Source organism: Malaclemys terrapin, chromosome 9 (genome assembly GCF_027887155.1).
Source record: "Malaclemys terrapin pileata isolate rMalTer1 chromosome 9, rMalTer1.hap1, whole genome shotgun sequence".
NCBI classification, from domain to species: Eukaryota; Metazoa; Chordata; order Testudines; family Emydidae; genus Malaclemys; species Malaclemys terrapin.
Genome location: NC_071513.1, coordinates 71115363 through 71128474, shown reverse-complemented (window position 1 = coordinate 71128474; position 13112 = coordinate 71115363). Strand labels below are relative to the sequence as shown.

Sequence of the window (13112 nt, the reverse complement as noted above, 5' to 3'; positions counted from 1 at the left end):
TAAAAAAAATTACTTCTCTGTAAATATTTTTTGGCCAGGAATGCAATTAGGCTGGGGGCAAGAGAGTATAGATTCACCATCCTAGTGCTCCTCTTTGGCTGCTGCTGATCACTTACCCATTTCCTCACAAAAGCTCAAAGGGAACTTGAAATTAATCCACTCAAAATTTGCATTCATGATGGCACAACCCTTAGCCAAATGCACGTAGCCTAAAAGTGAATAGTTATCTGGAGATTCCTGCAGCCCTCAACCAATACGCAATGCTTATAGATTGACAGTTGGCAGCCTTTTCTCATACCTTCTCAAGTTGTTTGGATTGTTTCATTAAGGCATGGGTTTAGCTGGAAATCCTGCATCATGGCATAACAAATACCATTGCCTTTTACAGGAGCTCTCTCCTCTAGGGCAGCAATACCACATTGGTCTTCCATGCCTCATTCTTTTTGCTTGCACTGAACAAAACAAATTAAGAACTCATTTCAAGTGTGGGAAGTATAATTCAAAGATTTCATAACTGGAAGATATTCAACAGGGTTTGAACTTTCAGGTGGCGTTAAGACAAAAGGGAGAGATCATTACCCATTAGTTCTGCACTTAATACTGTACTCACTGCTTTTGTGTGATACAGTTAAAGTTGAGAGAGATCCCTTGCATGTGAATAGAAGCAGGTTAGTGCAATGGCTTGGAGCCTGGAAATACCTCTTGGCAGAGGGGAGGCACTAATATGAAACATAAATGTCCTCTTTAAAGAACAATCCATGGCAAGGATTACCCGAAAGGTCCCTTCCTTCCCGATGTCACTGTGATTTGTAGGAATGATCAGTTACATCAGTAATGGAATACATCATTAGAGAAGCAGGATGGAGTTCAGACTTGAAATATGTTTTCAGCACTGACTTAAGTTGAACCTCCCCTGCTGCTCATGCCATGTTGGTGGTTCCTCTGCCCTGAATTGTCTAAAGACAGTGCCTTCAGAAAAGCCAGGTTAGTGTGACAATCTGGTGATGGGAACATAAATATCTTAAGGAATGGCAGGAGAACTGAAAAACAGGAAGGAAGGAAGACAAAAAAGGGTGAATTTAAAGAGAAAGAAATAGTGGGTGAGGGAGAGTAAAATATGAAAGTGAATAGAAGGGGTGATCCTTGAATGTTTAAGAAACCTTTTCCACCTGTGTGATAGTCACTTCTTACCTACATGATGGGCATCTCATGAAGCTAGTTCTTTCTTCCAGGAAATTGCTTAAGCTATTTTAACTATTATTTTCACTCCTTGTGGTGATGTACGGAGCCACTCCTTTAAATATCTCTGCTGGATTGTATGCAACAGTATTACAAACGAATGAACCAATCGTAAATAGGCTGAATAACATGAATATCAATTGTATTCAGCAAGGCAATTCTGGCCCATGCAGGGCCGGCTTTAGCAAGAGCAGGGCCCAATTCCTGGGGGCGGGGCTTGCTGCAAGCCCCGCCCCCGGGACCCAAGCCGCGCCGCGGGGGACGGGGGGACCCGCGCCGCGGGGAGGGGACGGGGGGACCCGAGCCGCGCCGCGGGGAGGGGACGGGGATGGGGGGACCCTAGCCGCGCCGTGCCGTGCCGCGCCGCGGGGGGGGGGGAACCCGCGCCGTGCCGCGGGGGGGGGACGGGAGACCGGAGCCGCGCCGGGGGGGGGGGGACCCGAGCTGTGGGGACTGGGCCGGGCCGGAGCCGGGCCGCGGGGCCCGGGCTGGAGCCAAGCCGGGCCAGAGCCGCTGGGGCCTGCGGGAACAGGCCGCGCCTCCCCGGAGCCCTTCTCCCGCCCCCACCACCCCAGCTTACCTTGTGCTGCCGGCCCGCCCCTGCTTCTTTTCAGACTTCCCGCGAATCTCTGATTCGCGGGAAGCATGGGAGGGGGCGGAGCGTTCAGGGGAGGAGAGGAGGGGGAAGTGAGCTGGGGGCGGGGTGGACAGCTGCAGCGCAGGGCCCTCTTGGCGCGGGGCCCAATTCAGCCGAATTGGCTGAATCGGCCTAAAGCAGGCCCTGGGCCCATGTATAATTCAGTCTATATATAGTCTATTTGTTGGTTATCAGTTCTGAAGCCCAAGATCAGCTGTCTTCAGGAGAGGGTAGCAGGACCTGTGCAAATTGAATTCAGCTGGATGAGAGGATCAGCTTCTCTTCCAGTGCCTGATCCACTTACTTCCTAACATAATGGGAAAGCGATAATGCAGAGCCCACTCCTTTCATGTTCCTTGGACCTGGATAAGTGCGGATCTCTTCCTTGCTCCCAAGCCCTGAAGGGTAGGGAAAGTAAGACAGAGGGAGGTGGAATAAAAAACTCTGTTGTAGCCCCACTGCTTGTCCTCCTGTAAATAGAGGCAGAGCTAAAGTTCTCTCTTCTTGGGGCTCTCTTTTCCTGGGGACTGAAGAGACACATCATGTACCTCTATCCTTGTGGTTACTCCACTCCCTTAAGCCTTCATGGAAGGGAGCGAAGAAGAGGTGTGGAGTGTGTTCACATCCCTGCACATGCTCCCAGATCTCATCCCTTGAATCTGAACCCTTCAAAAGGCCCAGGTTTCCCATCCTCCCACATCTACTTAGGGAGCATCTTCTAGGGGAAGACTCGGAGGCGCTGAACCCCTCATCACTACAGACATCTTTGGGGCAGCAGTTGGCTGGTCCTCTCTCTTAGGCTCCTCGGGGTAGTCAACTGGCCCACCCACATTGGCATGTTTTCCCCCAAAACTGTCTTCAGATGAAAGAGATATTGACTGGGATTTCTAGATTGGGGGAAATTCTGTCTGGATGATATTCATTTGTGTGTGCGGGGGGGGGGGGGGGGGGGGGGGGGGGGGGGGGGGAGGGGCAATTAACATCTGTTCATTTAGACCCCTGAATATGAAAACCTTCCATATATCAGCCTAGTCGCCCATCGCTACTGTACAGTATCCATAATCTCTCTTCTCATTCACTTGGGTTTTTTCTGCCTGCTCTCTCATGCAGCAGGAATGACAGGAGTTATAACAGGGGCAGCATCCATCAGCAGCCCTTGATGAAGGACTAACTTTGTAGAAAAAAAAACCCGCCCCAAAGAAACAAACAAACAAAAAAAGTAACAACCCCAAAGTAGCATTTAACTAGCCACTGCAGAATCATTACTATTTTTGAAATATATTCTTATATAATCAGGAGCAGAGAAAAGTGGTCTGAAATCTTCAGGGAAAAAATATAAATAAGAAAGTGCAACTAGTTATCAGTGAGGTCCTGTTTTACCCCACAATTTACAGCTGGACTGGTGGGGTGCTACAGGGTCACATGACTTGCCCAAAGTCACATAATGAGTTTATGGGCTAACTGAGAAATGAGCCCATAGCCTTCCTGGTCCCTCTCCTTTGCTGTCACAACTAAACTAAACTAAACTCAAATTACCTTCAAATATTTAGAGATGTACCTTGTCAGAATGTAATTTCTGGATTTGTCCCTGGTGGGTTCCCTCACCTGCCTGACTTAATTAACACTTGGTCTTTATAGAATCCTTATTTCTGGTCACATGAAAAGCCTTCTAAGATTTTTTTTTCCATTTAACTGAAAAGAACCGTTGAACCAGGAAGCTGGAAATATTTCTGAGATTTCCCTGTCATGGCAAGTTGTCAGGAAACCTCCAGTAATTGTTTTTACTCTTATATCAATTGCATCAACTCAGATCCATCAATATTACGTCCTACCATTTTTTTACCTTTCAACAAGATTGCCAGTAGCAACATCTCATTTGCCTGCTGCAAAGGGAAGCATAAGAAAACTGATTAGCCTTTGTGTGTAATTTCATTGACAAACAAATAACGCAACCAGTTAGAATTCTAAATCCAAATGACTCTCATTATTGACTATTGGGCTTCAGCTCTTTTGATTATACAAATTATCTGAACATAGAGATACTGTGTGGAAAGAGTCAGAGGAAATTATACTTTAAAGAATAACTAAGTTACTGGCATAGGCACTGATCTTGAAAAAACACACATGCGTAAGTGCTGACATGAGTAGTCCTGCTGAAGACAAAGTTACATTTGTGTGTTTGCTGAATCAGGACCACAGTACTCTTGGTGTATAGCCTATGTCTTGAGATAATTGGCTTTTCATCATCCCCACTGTATTCTGTTAGGTTTTTTGGGGGGGGGTGGTGTTATTTTGTATATCTTCTTATTTGAAAAATATAATAAACTTTCTTGATAAGACATGTATAATGCATGCTACATTCAGAAGTTTTAGAGAGGTTTGGTATACTGTATCAATGTGGTGTGTGTGTGTGACACCATAAGAAATCGGGGGTCAAATTCAGATCTGGTGGAAGCAAGTGTAATTTGGTTGAAATCGGGGACAATTTCAGACATGATGTAACAGTGGAGTCACCCACTGTGTTTTTAAGAAGGCAAGAGATGGAAAAGAATTGAATATATGTGGGGGGGTTTTATGGAGTAGGTAATATACCAAGATTATGGTATCAGTTGTAAGTGGTAACTGAAAACTGAAGGGGTTTGGGAAATTCTTATGTTCCAGAATCAACTCTCAAAAGAGTGTCCACTAAATGTTCATTAGTGACACATCCTAAAGCTGAACTTATTCAGCTCTGGTTTCTGCAAGTAGAAGCACTAGAGACTTGTTTCTCTAATCTTTTTTGTTTTTAAGATAAGAACAAGTTATAGTAACAGGTGATGATGCTCAAAAGGTTCAGCGATATGGTCCGTATAATCCCTGAAAATCCAGAGAATTCCTGGAGTTTTCCTTTCCTTTTCCCCAGCCAGACTTTCTGACCTGATTACAAACCCGGCTGGTTTCCCACTTTGGAAAAGGGCCTGATATGGACCAGCTGCCTCTGTTCTTCTGCATTGTTTGAAGAGACTTGGCACATCTTCCATCTTGGCTACCAACTTCATAGCTTGCTTGCTCTTGAACTTCCCTAATATTAGATAGATGCAAAATGTATTTCATGCCTCTGACCCTGGAGGAAGGCTATGAGTATGCAAGATTTGAGACAGCAGTCAGCCCAAAAGAGAATGTCAGGTCTGTTAAGACACAGAAGTAGACTTTGCAGGATATAAGCAAATGTAAGAAGGGCCGTTGGGAACAGATTGGATGAGGTGAAGATATGCCAGGTTGATCTGAGTCTTCAAAAAGGTTTGGTTCTGTTCAATCTTTGTGAGAAAAGTCAGGGTCAAGATACTTCGGTCAATGTACTAATATCTAATATAGTAATGTGACTTTTGGGGGAACCTAAATATATCCTTTTGTGGGTCTTGATAAGCCTCTTTCTGAGACACATTCCCTTCTTAGCACTTCCAGATCTTTTTGATTGTGTCAGACCAAGAGATTAGAACACCACGGCAACAATAGTGTACATAATTCAGCGAGCCACTGTAATGGAAAATTTGGATTTCTAGCATATTCTTAGGATAGGGCAGTACAATGCCAGTTGAGAAGGTACCTGTATGGACTCTTCCAATCCATGCCAATTCATGCACAGGAGCAAAGGAAAGTGTATAAAAATATTGAAGAGTGAATGTGTTCCAGAAGACAACAAGGACTCCTTGTTATTTTTACTGATACAGACTAACACAGCTACCCCTCTGAAACCTTCCAGAAGACACTTTCCTTAGCAAATATCATGAATTTCTGTTACAAACTTGCTTTAATATTTACTTGCTTTAAACATCTATTTGATACTGAGCTGTAGTTGCTAATTTAAACCCATTGACATCTTGTGCAACCTATTTGACAGAAAACAGTTTGTAATAACAGAACAGGGCATGATTGTCTGAAGTGAAGTCTTTTTCAACTTGAAGGAAAATTTGATAACTCCACATTCTTTTCAGTATGGTATGTGATAAATCCATGATAACACCAGGAGAATGCTGGGGTATGTGTATATATGTGTGTGTGTGTGTGTGTGTATGTATGTGTATATATATATATATATATATATATATATATATATATATATATATGTCATCTTTAACACTGATGTCACTGATGAAGTGTAATTTAGGACAGCTGTTGTGGTTTGTAACATTGTGCTCTGTCTTTCATTGTTTATTTGTGCCACCCTGATAGCTGAGTGATGGCAGTAAATGGGACTGAAGAGGATAAGGTTACAGGAAAGAGGTGATATGAGATACTCGTATACCTGAAATCAATTGGAGCAGATCAAATGTACAGTATTCCATAAAGAGAAATAAGGCTATTCCTGTTTGTTAGCTGTTACTTTCATAGTGGAGCGAAGGAAAAGATTGCGCCTCTACAGTCCCGTTACAGTATGGAAGAGGTCCATTGTTCATCTAAGCTCTAATAATTGTTTATTCAAGCTGACATGGGAATAAGGGAATAAGGACATAAAAGGAATGGCTGGAAAGGAAGAAGCCACTTGACCTAAAAATCCTGTCCCCCTTTAAGTTTATCTTAGCCCCAGTTCTCTGCTTTGTCATGATATCCTTTAATCCCTTCTCTCTCCATAAAAGTGCCAAGATGTCTCTACAACCCACTTATACTACAGTACTTGTTTCCATGGTCTTATTTGGCAATTAATTCCGTACGTTTATTACTCTGACCTTGAGTGAAATAGTTTTGTTCTGTATACACTTATTTTTTTAGTTATTTTTTAATGTGACTCCTGACTTTTGAGCCCCTCATTAAACTGCTGTGAGCAGTTTAAATGCGTACACTTTATCAAATCCCTTTGTAATCATTGAGTCCTGTTACTGGGTCATTTCAAAGTCATCATTTCTTCGGGGGCAGTAGATTATTCAGAATTTCTTCATAACAAATATTCTCTTGGAAGCATGATAAAACCTGGGATCATCCGTTTGCCCTATACAAGTAGGGTCTGATTCTGCCATTCTTGTTCATATTAAGTAGTACTTTACTTCATAAGTAATGGGACCATTTGTGGAATAATGTACAACTCAGTATGTATAACGGGATGAGAACCGGGCTTATAATAATCAGGATGGTCATGTATTCTTTTCTGTCCAGGACAAGAATATCCAAACACATAGGCTCTGTTCTGATCTAATTTACAGCAGTATAAATCAGGAGCAACTCGACTGTCTTCAGTATATTGTGTGAATGAAAAACCCAATGTAACTGTGGTCAGGATAAGGGTCTGATATTCTGATGTCTAATCATTCTATTCTGAAGTATTTATAGTCTTTTTAATATGCATCTTGTTTTCCTTTTTGAAGTATTTTTCAATTAATAAATTTTATAAAATATCCATGAATAAAAATAAATGGCAGATACTAAATATCCAGTTACTGCACATAGAAATAGTACAATGGATTTACCTTCTATTCTCTTTCAGGCATTCCACTGTATAGTTATAGCAGGTAATAAGACACTAAAGAGTGATTTCCTCCACTCTCCCCCATTACTGCATCCATTTACTAGACTGACTTCTTCAAGTACTTCTGTAAAATAAACTCTCCGTTCAAATCCATTTAATATCTCCAACCATTAGTCTAACAAAATGCATCTATTTCAGTGAACATTGAGTTGGCGTAAGAGTATAATTGAGGGTGCAAAATGGACACGGATGGTTTCCCAGCTGGAACAGTTTTGAAGTTAGTGCAAAAGCTGATAATAATCTCCTAATTATTGTGCATCGCCAGCCAAAAAAAAGAGAAGAAAAGGGCTTACACCACTGAAGTGGTATTTACTATTTTTTATTTCCTTTCTTAGCTTACTATCAGCCATGGGAATTTACAAGCATTCCAAAGAGGCTGAGGAAATCCAGGAAACCACAATGACAGCTCTACTTGAAAAAGACCATTATATGATAGTGACTTGAGAGAGAAAATACAGCATATTTTACCTCATTCATGAAAGATTAGAAATATCACTTATATTAAACTGTTTGGTTTAATAAATGATTTGGTTTTAATTAGAGCTGGCCAGGAATTTTTTGATAGAATGTTTTTTGTTGGAAAATGACAGTTTGTTGAAACCAAAACTTTGTGCAGGAATGTAGCAGGTTCAACAACGTTTTCAAGAGAGGTTTCTGAGGTACAAGATGGAATATGTAGTCCCAGAGGGAGAGAGACAGACAGACAGATACCAGAACAGCTGGGACTTGGGAGGCCTGTGTTCAAGACCTTGATCCAAATCAACTACAGTGGGGATTCAAACCTGGGTCTTACACATTGCAGGTGAGTTTCCTAATACAAGGCTATTCTGGGGCCCCTCTCTGTGTGGGGGGAAAACTTCAGAAGGTCTGTTTTGTTCCAAAGTGCAACAGAAAATTTTTTGAAATCTTAAAAATTTTTGTGGGACAGGAGAACCATTTCCCTACTAGCTCTAGTTATAATGCTTTGCGGGGAGACATTTCTTTGCATCAACTGGGATTTTCCATATAAAGGTCATAGTGATTGACTTCTTGGAGATATGGCTACGTTCTTACTTATGTCTTGCTGTATCATGTGCAAACTTTTTTTGAAATGTACCTTTTGTTCTCTTTAAGTAATTTACACATTATAGGCAAGAAGCCTCCTCAGAGAAATTACTGGTTATTTTCCCATCCATATGTTTAACAATGAGCTTGGTGTGATGCTGTGTATAAGAAAGATGATCATTTGTATCATTGTTTCTACCACTGTTATACAATTGCAACAAATCTTGTACAACGTATGTCATGTAAGGTGTCAATGGAAAAGTTCGGATTTACTAAGTATGATTATTCTGTTTATATGCATGTATCATCTTTGTATGTGAAGTTATGAATATTGGCTATGGACTTGTATCTTAAACATGTGTTGTATTCCTGGGTGACACCCCTCAGCAGAATTTACATCAGGGCTAGACAGCGATGTGTTGATGGCCCATCAAGGACACTCCACTCTCAGAATGGGTCATTGAAGAAACTCATGCTGCCCAGTAGGTCTTTCTGCAGTTGCCTCAGACAGCGAGGAGCCAATGGCCATCCCCTGTGATTCAGCAAAACATGTAGGGGTATGTGATATGCTCATGTGATCCCGGACTCCATCTTGGCCAGAAACTTTCCACAGAAAGGGGCTGTGGGCTTTGTTTGGAACAGTAAATTTCCATGCACATGACAGAGGGTATAAAAAGACACCCAAGACACCTCCACATTGCCTCTTTCCTGCTCTAATTCTCTGGATTGTGGATTTACAACTAAAAGGAGCACCTTGAACTATGGACTGAGCACCTTCCAATCTTTTGGAACTTGCCAGAGAGACTTTAAAAGCCAGCAGTCTATTTCACCACTGCGACATTAAATCATTTGTATGTATGTGATCTATTAACCATTTATAACTCTCTTCTTTTCTTTTATTATTGAATCTTTAGTTAGTTTACTAAGGATTGTCTGACATTGTGATATTTGGATAAAGTCTGAGATTCATATTGACAGAAAGAATCTCGCTTATGGTGAAATGGGTTTTCAATAACCTCTCACTATATTAGATTGGGTTGCCTGGATGGGAGCCAAGGGCTGGAATGCCTAAAGGGGAATGTGTTTGGCTTCTGGTTAACCAGTGTGGTACTGCAGATGCTCTTTTGTTACTGATTTGGTGAATCTAATTATAAAGTAAACCACCAGATTTGGGGATTGTCTGCCCGGAGTGTGGCATTATCAGTGTGGTCTATCACAGGCACCCAGTCACACCTGGTGTAAGAGCTTTGGCTGGATAAGCACCCAAACATTCTGATTTTTTTTTTAAATCTTGTCAGATCTGGACATTTCTCCCTCTGTATTGGACAGAAATACAATGGAAAAAAGCCTCTCTTGAAGTATCTTGGTTGCTTTCAGCAAGAACCAGAAAGTCCAGAGGCACACAAAAATGAAGTAAAAAAGGTTAAGCAAATCTTTGCAGATCTTAAACCTACCAACCAAATCAAACATCCCACCAACAACAAATCACCACAACACAAATTTGGTTTGAGTTTTTGGGGTAAAGGTTTGGCTCTTTCTTTTAAGAGTTTAAAATTTATTGTTCCAATTTTTGAAATAAATTTCTTTTGTGAGAAGTTAATGTTTCCTTTTGTAGGGTGAGTTTAGATCGGAAACCTCAAGGTCACCGCTCAGATAATTTTGAGGAAACGTATAGCTGGTATTTTCCAAGCTGCATAGGTGGATTTATCCCCACAACTTCCATCAGTTTGAGTGGGAACATCCAGGTAAATTCACGTTGTCATGTTTGAAAACCTCAGTGTTCTCTGCCTATAACATCCATAGTACTTGTCTCCATACCAGTCACTAACTGAGGAATTTTCAACCAGTTGATTAAGTTGTGGTTCTACTCTGAAACATTGTTAAGATAAAAGATGCCTCCACCCAATGGATCTGCTTTTTGTATGTATCTACTTCTTGATATTAGTGACAAAGAGGTGTTAGTTCTTCATTAATCCCATTTAACACTTTAAATGGGAAAGGAATCTGTATTCTATTCTGTTTTGTGAATCTTCAACAGAATTGTTTGCTAAGTTCCAATCAGTCACACATGCACAGCCAGAGGTTGCACAGGTGTTACCGAGGGCATACCTTAAAGATGCACAGATATAACTGCTGTTGTGATTTGCCCTACAAAACCTTCATTACTAGTTATGATATATGAGGAGGAAAGAGCCATCTTGATTCTCAGGTCCCTGGTTGTTTCCAAGGCTAGCAAAAGGAGGCTTAGGGCATTTGATATGGAAATCAATTTGAGACCATAAATGTGGAACCCCATGTGTAACATTATTGGGCTTCACCAGACTCCAGTACTGTTGCAGGTGGTGTAAGTGGCTCTTCGTAGCTGAATGCATAGCCAGTTAGACTGTGGGGAAAATGACTTTTGCCATTGATGCTGTAGTTGCTTTTAGGTGCTTTGCTGCTGAGCCTATCACCAGTAAAAGCTTTGTCTTAGCTTGAATCTTTCTACTTTACTCTCTCTCACACTCATTGGGCTATTTCTTAAGCATGGAGCTGCTGCCACAGAAGCAAACAAAATATTACATGGTGCCAAAGCATTATGAATGATGCCATGTTACAGGATCATTTTTCAGAGCAGAGCTGCACCTTAAGCAAGATTTTGGTCCAAATAAGTTGATATGGGCTGGCTTGAATCAAATTGCATGCTGTTTTTTTCCTATGCGTTGCTTGCTAAATTCCACATTCATCCCCAAATGCTGTTAATCTAAGTGGGCTGTGTTGTTTAGTATAATACAGTACTTTTTCTCTCCCTTTTTAAAAACTATTGTGTTTGATTTGCCAGGCTACCATCCTCAGGAATCTTACATCTCACTAGAGAATGCCCACAGTTAGCAACTGATTTTGATACTTTCCATCTTCATTTCTTTTAAACTGATGGAGTTACCTGGACCTGGACCTTTGCCTGCCCTGAAATCTGCAGTTTTTAAATAATGCTACCCAGAGTGACCGTCCCTGTTTAATTTCTTCATTTTGTGGGCATTTGGCAATGAGTGATTTTTCTAGTTTTGCTCCAGGGAACCTGTCCCAGAACAAAATGTTATGCAGGTACAACTGTAAACAAAACTGAAATGGCTAGGCCATGCAGTAGCAATTCAAGATCATTTGCCATCCTCTTGTAATTCAGGAAAGTGTCAGCTAAGGTCAGGACTCTTCTGGGAAAATTAGACGGATGGTAAATGTATTACCAGCCGACTATCAAACTCCACATACCATGAAATATCCCTGACTTAGGCAACCCTTCCCTTCCTGTAATGACAGAAGGAAAGCAACTGTTTAAGAAATCTGTCACTTTCTTATCCTGTCTCCAATTCCCCAATACCAATTTTAGTGAACCAAGTTTCTCCATTACATTCTGTGTGTTTGTGGGCATATTTGTAAAGCTCTTTATTAATAGATGAAATAATATCTGCAATTTAACATTTGGTGCTTCCCCAACCCCCGTGGGGGAATAAGGGGGTACAATTATTTAATGATCTTTTAAACATTTTTTTCGTAACACTGCCCCACTTCTTATCAGATTTTTGGCCAGTTTCTGTTCTCTGTTACGCTGATATAAACCAGAACTAGTACCCCTGACTTCTTTTTTGGCTGCTTGTTGTATGTTTCACAAGGACGTGGAGAATCAAAGCCTTTGCACCAATGGAACTGTTCATGGAAAGAAAGATTTCAGGATAGGGTCCATAAATGGCCTGGTGTACCCAGAGAAACTTCTGTCCATCTACAGCATCTCCAAGATGCTTCTTATCTTGGCAGCTAAGAGCTGACTTGAATTGAATTGGACTTGATGACTTGAACTTGAGCACTGACCTGTATCCTCAGTTTGAGGTAAAGATTTTTGAGTTTCTGATTTTGATACTGGTCTTCAGTGGGACTAAGCACCCACATCCCCTATTGATTTTGATGAAAAGTGATGCTGGTCGGCACCTTTTAGGGTTAGGCCCTTTGTCTGTTTCTTATTTTATTTTACTGTTTCTGTAAATATATGTGTGTATATATATATATCGTCAATATATGTTCCACTCTATATGCATCCGAAGAAGTGGGCTGTAGTCCACGAAAGCTTATGCTCTAATAAATTTGTTAGTCTCTAAGGTGCCACAAGTACTCCTGTTTTTTTTTGCGGATACAGACTAACACAGCTGCTACTCTGAAACCTGAAAGTCTTAGTTACCATTAGTACAATGGTAGAACCTTCCAAGGGAGAGGAAAATCATAAATAATACATTTTAGAATCCCTATAAATGTCCTAAAACAGCTTTTCCATGCATAATGTATATTATTTCACCTGTGGGATTATACTAAACAAAACTGAGCACATAATGGAAACAATTTTCTATGAATATTCATTCAAATCAAAAACCAAATTTCAATTCAGCTATGTTCATGACCCATTGTGTTCACTTTCTTTGAACTTTCAAACTTTACTAGCACAGATACAAAGAGAAGTGATGACTTTAAATTGTATGTTTATTTTTAATATTCTGATTTGCATTATATTGGTTCATTATATAAATCTTAGAGTACATCTACACTTACCGGAGGGTCCGGCAGCAGGCAATCAATGTTCTGGGATTGATTTATCGCGTCTGGTTTAGATGCGATAAATCGATCCCGGATCGATCCCGGAAGTGCTCGCCGTCGACGCTGGTACTC

At 41.0% G+C, this 13112-nt stretch overlaps 1 protein-coding gene across 5 annotated transcripts in view; it reads left to right on the top strand.

The window, feature by feature from the left end:
- The window catches only part of IRS1 (insulin receptor substrate 1), a 154619-nt gene extending 142065 nt beyond the window's left edge, over positions 1-12554 (top strand). For 2 of the 5 annotated variants that reach the window (XR_008446247.1, XR_008446248.1), the window contains exon 5: positions 7712-12554. The gene's annotated coding sequence lies outside the window, so the exon portion shown is untranslated. The remainder of the gene's footprint in view (positions 1-7711) is intronic. The other 3 variants (XR_008446251.1, XR_008446250.1, XR_008446249.1) reach the window with 3 other exon arrangements.
- Positions 12555-13112: the final 558 nt, after the last annotated feature.